General features: G+C 51.4%; 1 protein-coding gene across 6 annotated transcripts in view; it reads right to left on the bottom strand.

Moving 5' to 3' along the window:
* The window catches only part of ANK1 (ankyrin 1), a 135575-nt gene that overhangs the window by 17618 nt on the left and 108954 nt on the right, over positions 1-9003 (bottom strand). The gene's annotated exons all lie outside the window — the stretch shown is intronic.

Below are 9003 nucleotides of genomic sequence, written 5' to 3'. Positions count from 1 at the left end.
GGCTGCGGCCCGGAGTGGTGCCCGGACAGGAGTCACAAGGCTCTGAGCCGCCGGGGGCAGCCAGGGTAGGGCGGGAAGGGGCTCCTTAGCTGCATGGAGAAGAGGAGAGATTGGAGTTGGCTCTTATCCAGTTCGGAGCACTCGATAAAGAAGCCTTCACCCAGAGGAACTGCGCTCCAATCTCCTCCGGCCAGAGGAAGCCCCGCTTTTAGAGGACTGGCAGAAATCCGAGTGGCTCTCTGCTCACCACGTCCCCTTAGCACAGAGGGTCCCTGTTGGGGATGTCCCTCGGAGAGAGGAACCGGCTGACTTTAAAGGGTCCCTGCGGAACACTGAACACCCACAGAGCTCTGCGTGGTGGTCAAGTGGAGGCGGAGCACGTCGCGGCAAGGGCCATGGGCACCAAGTCACCAGACACACGTGCTGGGAGGGACCTGTCTGCAGGACGGAGCTGCCCCTCCCAGCCCCAGGGCAGCCCCAAGCTGGTGGGATGGCCAGTTGGTGCAGGGCCCTGGTCCACTCCCGCTTCTGGAGGACTGCACGACTGGGTGGATTTGGGACTGCGTGCCCGGCATTCAGAAGTGACCACAAAACAGCCTGCTTGGGGACCAGTGCCTGTATTGCAGGAGGGGGGCAGGAATCCCCACCCTGGGGGAAAGAGGCCTCTGTCTCCCCTTCAAAGCAGATGCCAGGCAGTGGTGGCAGGAGCCAGGGGCTGATCTTGGTCTGGGAGCCCTCTGGAAGTCTGCTGGTGAGCAATAGTCCAGGAGCCCCCAGGGAGTTCGAGCCCTCATTCCGCTACCACCAGCCCTCCAGCCACTCCCCAGCTAGGTTTTACTCTAGCTCGTGGTCTGAGCTGCCCAGCTGTGCTCCAGAGCCCCACCCGGGCTGGGCATGCGCCTTCTTCTCTCCTTTGACAGCGGGGTCCTCACTGACACAGTCAACCCAGACACTACCAGTGTCTGTGTCCTAGAAGCTTGGGGATTCTAAACGCACACACACACACACGAAAGACAGGCTCTCTGTGTCCTCTTTTTCACATGTTCCCGGGGCTCCTGGACCCCAAGCTTGGAGCCTGTCCTGTGGCCGCTCACTGAGTTGGTTTCTGTAACTGCAAACCGAGGACAGGGATGGCGCCCACCTCTTCCTCCCACATGCCTAGGAAGGTCTGAGAAGCCGGGACTGTGACCATGGCAGGCAGCCAGAGCAGATCAAGCTCACTCACCGGCGGCGAAACCACGACTGCCAGTCTGCACCCACGTGTCCGAGGTGCCAGGGCCATGCCGCGTGCCTGCTGCATACTCCCTCCTAAGCCTCCCAGAGTTTTCTTTCTGACCGACCTGTACAAGTCTATGTGGTTCAGGTCCCCAAATTAGGGGAAGGAAGAGACCATGAGCTGGTGGGTGGCTGGGTCAGGCCACATAGTAGCAGGGATTCAGCTCCTTCCGGCTCGGCCCAACCGGGAGTTAGGAGGAAGGCGGTGGAGACGTGGGTGGGCCAAATTCTACCCTGCTATCCACTCCAAGTCATTGGACACAGAACTGTGACCCGAGAGGGGCCAGCAGTGCTAACACAACTCCACCTTGCCGGGGAGGGCCTGGGCTCACATCGTAGCCTGGGTACACATCGTGTACACCAGGTGTGCCCAGGTGGGCTCTGGCTGGGGGTGGTCACAGCGTGAAGCCCGTCAGGGGTGGCTCGCTCTCTGTCTGCCTCATCAAAGGAATAAATAAGTAAAAACTTTCTAAACAAAACAAGTAAGAAAATTAACCTGAGGAATTGGGAAACCAGGAGCCATGACCTTCAGACCTGCCATGGAGATCTCTCCAGATACAAGCAGAACACTTGGAGTCAGGGATTACGACTTCTCTCAGGATCCTTGCAAACACCCTTGCATCGTTTCCATCACGCACTGAGCGTGTGTTAGCACGAAACGTACCTGACACGTCATAGCACCCCTCTGAGGACAGCAATCGTGTTCCTCGGTAACGCTAGGGAGCTAGTTCAGTAGCTCGGTCCACGTCACACGGCTCTGGTCTCTTCACTAGATTTTGCTGGGCATTTCTTTTTTTAAAATTATTTAATTTTATTATTACCATTGCTAGTTTTAATTTTAGCGTAGGGCATATGCATGAGAGAGAGTGAGGGAGAAAGGGAGAAAGGAAGTTGTCAAACCGTGGCCGGCCATGTGGGAATCCTAACCACCAAGCCACCTCCTTCCGAGCAAGCTTTCTTGTAGAGTTGGCATCAAATAAATGCACATATTTAAACTGCATAATTTGGTAAGTTCTGACATAGGTCTATACCTGTGAAGCCACCACATGGTGAAGACAGAGGACGGTCCCAGAAAGGTCTCTTACACGTTCCTGTAATCTCTTCCTCCCCGTTCCCCCCTCGCCCGGACCATTCCCGGGCAGCCACTGCTCTGCTTTCTGTTACTATAAATGAGCCTGCATGTCCTAGAATTTTATGCAAATGGGACCACACAGAATTATGCATTCCTTTTTGTCCGGCTCCTTTCACTCGACCTGGTTGTTTCGGCCCCACCCTCGACACCGCATGTGCCACTAGTTCATTTCTGTTGTGAGGCCGTTTCTAGTTGGAAGGATGTGCGACATTTTTACATCTATTTTTCTGCTATTGAACGTTGGAGTGGCTTCCACTTCGAAGCCATTACTTAAAAAGCTGCTGGTCTGTAAGGACGTAGGCGGTCTTTTCTCTGGGGTAAGTACCTAGGAGAGACAGAGGAAGCACCCGCCCTCTTCTCAGCAGGGCCTGGTCACACTGCTATCCTCTTTCCTTTCTTTCTCCTTCCTGCCAGGACCCTGGACGCACACACGTGCCTGGTGTATTGTCCAGGCTGGGAAGCGAACCATGGCCAGCCACGTGGGATCCAGCTTCCTCCACAGTGCTTTATCACCATGCACTGGGCCAGTCCCGCTTAATGTTTTACGAAACCAACGTGTCTTCCAAACTAGTTGCGTGTTTTATATTCCCACCCACAGTGTAGGAGAATTCTGGCACATTCTCTTAGCACTTGGTGTGGTCAGTCTCTTCCATTTCAGCCATTTTTACTGCTTCTTACCTCGCCTTTTGGCTAATGTAAATGTACTGTTCTTGTAGGTGTGCGGTGGCAACTTCTTGTCGTTTTAATCTGTTCTTCTCTAGTGACTAATGACATCGAGCATCTTTCAGGTGCTTATTTGCCATCTGCATTTATCCTGGGTTAAGTATCTGTTTAAAATCTTTTGTCCATTCTCCTTTTTTTTTTTGGGTTTTGCTTTCAGGTTTTTGCTGTAGGGTGCGTGTGCTTGCCAGGGGCAGAGGGTGTGTGGGGTGTGTGGTGAGACAGCACTCCGCAGGGGGGTGGTGACCATCCCGAAATCCCTTCTCCTCCATTTGGGATTTTGGGCACACACACATGCACCATGCGTGGTTTTCAAGCTGCTGGGACCAGGATTTGAACTGTGGACTCAGCTATGTGGGATCCAGCACATTACCCATCACACCATCTGCTGGCTCCTCTTCTGTCCATTCTAAAAATTGGATTGTTTTCTTATTTCTAAATTTTTGTTTGTTTGTTTGTTTGTTTGAGAGGTTTTTGCTATAGGGCATGTGCACTCGCCAGAGAGACAGAGAGAGACAGAGAGACAGAAAGACAGAAAGCGAGAAATCACCCCCTGGGGGATGGCCATGCCGCAATCCCTTCTCCTCCATTCTCCTCTTGGGATCTTGGGCACACACACACATGTGCCCAGCGTGAGTTTAAGCCCCAGGGTCTGAGACTTGAATTACGGTCGACTACTTGGGAGTCCAGCAACATAGCCATTACACTAACTGCTGGTCCCTCTTATTTCTAAGTTTTTAGAATTCTTTCTATATTATGGACACAATCTACATCAGAAGATTATTTGCTAATATTTTCTCCTGGTCTATAGTTTATATTTTCATTATTATTAAATTTTTTAAGAGTTTTTTGCTTTAGGGTGTGTATGTTGGCTGGAGAGAGAGAAAGACAGATCCGGTGAGAGGGAAAGTGAGAAATCACCCCCCAGGGGGCATGGCCACGCTGCAATTCCTTCTCCTCCATTCTCCTTTTAGGATTTTGGGCATGCATGCACACACATCTGGCATGATTTTCAAGCCACTGGGTCTGGGACTTGAACCACGGTCGGCTATGTGGGAGTCCAGCCACTCTCCCATCTGCTGGACCCTGTACTTTCATTATTAAACAATATGTTTTAGAGACCAGCAGATGGTGTAATGGTTGTCGCTGGATTCCATGTAGTCAAATGCAGTTTGAGTCTCAGACCCAACAGCCTAAAATTCACCCTGGGTGTATGTGTGTGAGTGTTCAAAATCCCAAGAGGAGACGGGAAGAGAAGGGATAGTGGCATGGCCAACCTTTCAGGGAGGTGATTTCTCGCTTTCTGTCTCCCTCTGTCTCTCCGGCAAGTGCATGCACCCTATATCTAAAATCTCTCAAAAACAAAAACAAACAGAAAATGTATTTTGAAGAGAAGATTTAAATTTTGATGAAGTCCAATGCATCAATGTGTTCTTTTATTGATTAAGATTTTAATGCTGTATCTAAGAAATCTTTGCCTTATCCAAGACCTCTAAGGTTTCTTATGTTGTCTTCTAACGATTTTTATAGTTTCAAGTTTCACGTTTAATGTATGATCCATCTTGAGTTGATTTTTGTATATGTGTAAATCCAAGTTCATTTAGATTTTTATGTAAGCACTCATGAAGGATATTGGTTTGCATTTCCTTTCTTTTAAGTAACAGAATACTGGCTTCACAGAATTAGCTGGGAAATTTTATGTCCTTTTTGATTTTCTGAAGAAGTCATTTCTTCTTTAAATGTTTGGTAGAATCCATCAGTGAAGCCACCAAGGCTTAGCGGTTTTTGTATTTGTGTGTGCATAAAATTTTTTTGAGATTTTTGCTATAGGCTACATGTGTACACCAGAGAGACAAAGAGAAAGTGAGAAATCACCCCCAGGGGAGATGGCCATGCTGCAATCACTTCTCCTCCATTGTCCTCTTGGGATCTTGGGCACACATGCACATGTGCCCAGCAAGAGTTTTAAGTCGCCGGGCCCAGGATTCTAATTGTGGTCGACTACGTGGAAGTCCAGCGACATAACCATTACACCATCTGCTGATCCTGCGTAAATGTTTTAAATTTAAATTTAATTTCTGTAATTTATATAGAGCTATTCAGGTTATTTCTTCCTAAGGAAGCTTTGATTATGTCTCTCAAGGAATTTGTCTATTATATTTATGTTTTCAAATTTATTGGCATACAATTGCCATTATATCCCTTTATTATCATTTTACTCTCTACAGAATCTAACGTGATGTTACCTCTCTTATTCTAGCTATTGGTAGTTTCTGTCTTCTCTCTTTTTTTCACGACCATTCTAGCTGGAAGTTTAGCAACTGCATCACTCTTTTCAAAGCATCAGCTTTTGGTTTCACTGATCTTCATTGTCTCATTTTAATTTCATTGATTTCCACCTGATTTTTATGAATTCCTTTCTTCTGCTTTGAGTTTACTTTTCTCTGTTTTTTCTAATTTCATAAGGTGTACACCGAAGTCAAGGGTCTGAGAACTTTCTTCTTTCCTAGTAGAGACAGTGGTTTAAATGTGCTGTTTTAGTGGCATTTCATTAATTTCAGTATCTTGTGTTTCAATTTCCAATCACATCACTTAAAATTGTTTTATAGCTCACAAATACTTTTTCAGTTTTTCTTTTTCGTTTGTTTGTTTGTTTTGGAGAGTTCTGTTGCCCTGTGGTGAATTGCTCCGGTTTCGTCTTCTGCAATACAGATTCCCGTCCAGTGTATGTTTCATGCTATATGTTACAGGTCAGCGAGGGTCTTTTAAAACTATTTTTCCAGGTATTTACTTAAATTATTGAGCATGTGAGATACAGTTATCTATACAAATAAATATATGATGTCCTTGTCTGTACCCTTTCAGTTCTGGATCAGTTTCAATGGGCTGATTTTTCTCAATATGGTTTGTGGTTTCCCGATTCTTTGCATGCCTGGTAATCTTCGATTGGACGCGAGACATTGTGAATTCTACCTTGTTGGGTGTTGGATATTTTTACATCCTTGTAAGTATTCTTGAGCCTTGTTTTGTTATGTAGTTAAGTAACTTGGAGGCAGTCTGATTATGTGCATTTTGCCTTCCAGGTATGTGAGGCAGGACTAGAACACAGCTAAGCTTGCGGCTAGTTATTCCCATGGCAAGACCCTGCTGGGTCCCCTACCCAACATCTGATGAGGAATATCTGGTGTGACTCAACTGAAGCTTGCAAGGACTCCTTGGCGGGTCTGCAGAGTTTTCTGTCTGTGCAACCGTCTCCTCCTCCATCCTCCGTCCTGGGACCTCCAGCTGCCTGGGCCTCCCTGGACTCTCTCAGCAACTTCTCTACTCAGAGGGTCTGCCTGGGTTTTCCTGGAAACTTGTTCAAGGCAGTAATTCAGGCATTGTAGGATTCACTTCATTTATTTCTTGTGCCTCATGGACCACCGTCCTTGGCTGCCGGATATCCGGTGTCCGAGACCTGTGGTTTCGCGCACGTTGTCTGCTTGCTGGTCGTCCGAAGCAGGAGGGTTTATCCTGTCCCTGGCCCTCCATCTTGGCAGAAGTGGAAGCTTGCTTCATAAACTGCCCCTGGCTGTGGTCGGCTGCACCCGCTGTCCCTCCTGAGCGCCCATCCTTGGTACCACTGTGACTTCTGGGAACGTCCATGGCATTCACTCTCATGGAATCCCACCTAGATGAGACCGTGTGGGTGAAGGGAGCCACGCACAAGCTCTGCTGGCGCCTCCCTGCCTATTCTGCCCCTGGGGTGGTATCTGGGTGCGCATCCGGCTGTGCCTTTTCAGTTTCCAGAAGACCCCATGCCCCCCAGCTTAGACGGAGGCCGTAGGCAGCTATGCTTCTATGCAGGGGGCTATCGATCAAGCTGCGGCGGCACTCACGAAAGGCCACGTGCGTCGTCAGGAGGAACGTCTCACCAGTCCTGGGGTGGACTGGACCAGAGTGAGACCTATGGAGTCCCCTCCACCAAGTTCCAGAAGTGACTATCTGGGAGGCCTACCTGGCCCTGACCCCAGGCCTGCCAGCCCACCCCTCAGCCTAGAGGTCTCCCCTCCGGAGCATCCCTACTGCTTCAGGGCAGAGTGGAGTCAGGTGGCCTCTCATCTCATCTGTCCTGTGGATCTCCAGGGACCCAGCAATAACAGAGATCCGCTGCTTCCTGTCAGCAGCAAACTGGACGAGAGGGCGCACAGGCCGCCTGGCCTCAGACAGGAGCCAGGCTGCACAGCCGTGTCTGGTAAGTGTCGGCATAACCAGGCCCCGCTGACCTCCAAGTAGGCGCTAGCATATGACCAGTTTATCAGACCCAACGGGGCTGACGGGCTGAGTTTCCTGTCCGCTCCCCAGAAATCTGTTCAATATGCATTTTGGGGTCTACGGAACCCCGGTATCCCTCTCTGTGCTGAAGGGGCTCCCGCTCTTCTAACCCTGACCCCTGCTGCTTTGGCCAGTGCAGGTGTCGATGGCTAGAGCTGCCTCAAAGGAAGAGACAGACCCCACCTCTGTGTCCCTGCCACCACCTGCCCTCCAGGCGCACAGCAGCACAGAGCAGCCACCGCCCCTGCACCCCTGTGGCTTCGGAAGGCAGCAGAGCAATGAGGTGAAGGCAGAGGGCCGTGGTAAGGACTGGCCCAGTGCGGAGAGCCGGGCTGCTGCCAGGACCAGCCACCGCTGACGCTGCCTAGGAGAATTATAAAGGCTGCTCTTCCCCATCCTGCACCCCAGCCCTCCTGGAACAGGAGGGCACCCTGTTGTGAGACGGTCTTTCCGGGTCAGGGAAGAAGGCAGGACAACCACACAGAAGCCAGCCCCAGCACTGGAGAGGCAGTTGGGCCAAGCTGTGTGTGTGTGAGCGTCTGTTGGGGACGGGTGCAGAGAGCAGAACTGCTGGGATGGGGGGCTGCAGAAGTGGGCAGTGGAGGCAGGGGGCGAGGGAGCATTTGAGCTGTGACCTCTCGAGTCCACAGAGCAGGGAGGGGGCCTTTGGAAACCGAGGCCTTTGGAATTGCCACTCTGGTGGTGGCACCTGGCTCCTGGGTCTCCTGTCTGCACCCCCTCTTCTGCCCTCCCTGGAAGGCTCCCTGCTGAGTCCTGGCCGGGTCCCAGAGCGTGGGCCTGAAGAGCGAGCAAGACACACACGGCAGGCAGCCACCCAGCACCCCGCACACACACGCATGCCAGGGCGTGGGGTGCGTCTGTGCAGGCTCTCATGCACCTGCCGAGGCAGAGACAGTGGAGACAGCTGGGCAGAGACTGAGCGAACTAGAGGTCGAGGCGAGGTCAGAGGCAGGAGAGGAAGGCCACAGGCTGGGGCCGCAGGAGGCAGTGGCTCCAGGTGACATGTTGCAGGGACACAGGTGCAGGAGGGCTCAGTGTGCACGTCTGCCTGGCAGGGAGGCCCACACCAGCCCTGCTGGCCTCACTCACTGCACCCCGAACCCCAGGGGCCCCACGGCCTGTGGGTGGTATTAAAGCTGGGCGCTCGGGAAGCCCAAACACTACTTTGCAGCTGTCCAGGGGCCGGATCAGGCCTGGAGGGGGACATGTCAGCATTAACGGTGTTCCCAGGGCCTAGAAGGCATCGTGGGCATCTAACCCAACTTGCTGATCTTTGTTTTGGAGAGGTTTTTGCTATAGGGTGCGTGCGCTCGCCAGAGAGACAGAGAGAGACAGAGAGACAGAAAGCGAGAAATCACCCCCCAGGGGAATGGTCACACCGCAATCCCTTCTCCTCCATTCTCCTCTCGGGATCTTGGGCATGCACGCACACATGCCCGGCGTGAGTTTAAGCCACCGGTTCTGGGACGTGAACCGCGGTCGACTATGTGGAAGTCCAGCGACATAGCCATTACGTTAACTGCTGGTCCCCTCCAACTTGC

The sequence above is a fragment of the Tupaia chinensis genome, unplaced genomic scaffold, assembly GCF_000334495.1.
Source record: "Tupaia chinensis unplaced genomic scaffold, TupChi_1.0 Scaffold000061_1, whole genome shotgun sequence".
Taxonomy (NCBI): Eukaryota; Metazoa; Chordata; class Mammalia; order Scandentia; family Tupaiidae; genus Tupaia; species Tupaia belangeri.
The sequence above is the reverse complement of the archived record's forward strand: the minus strand, read 5'-3'. Positions and strand labels throughout refer to the sequence as shown.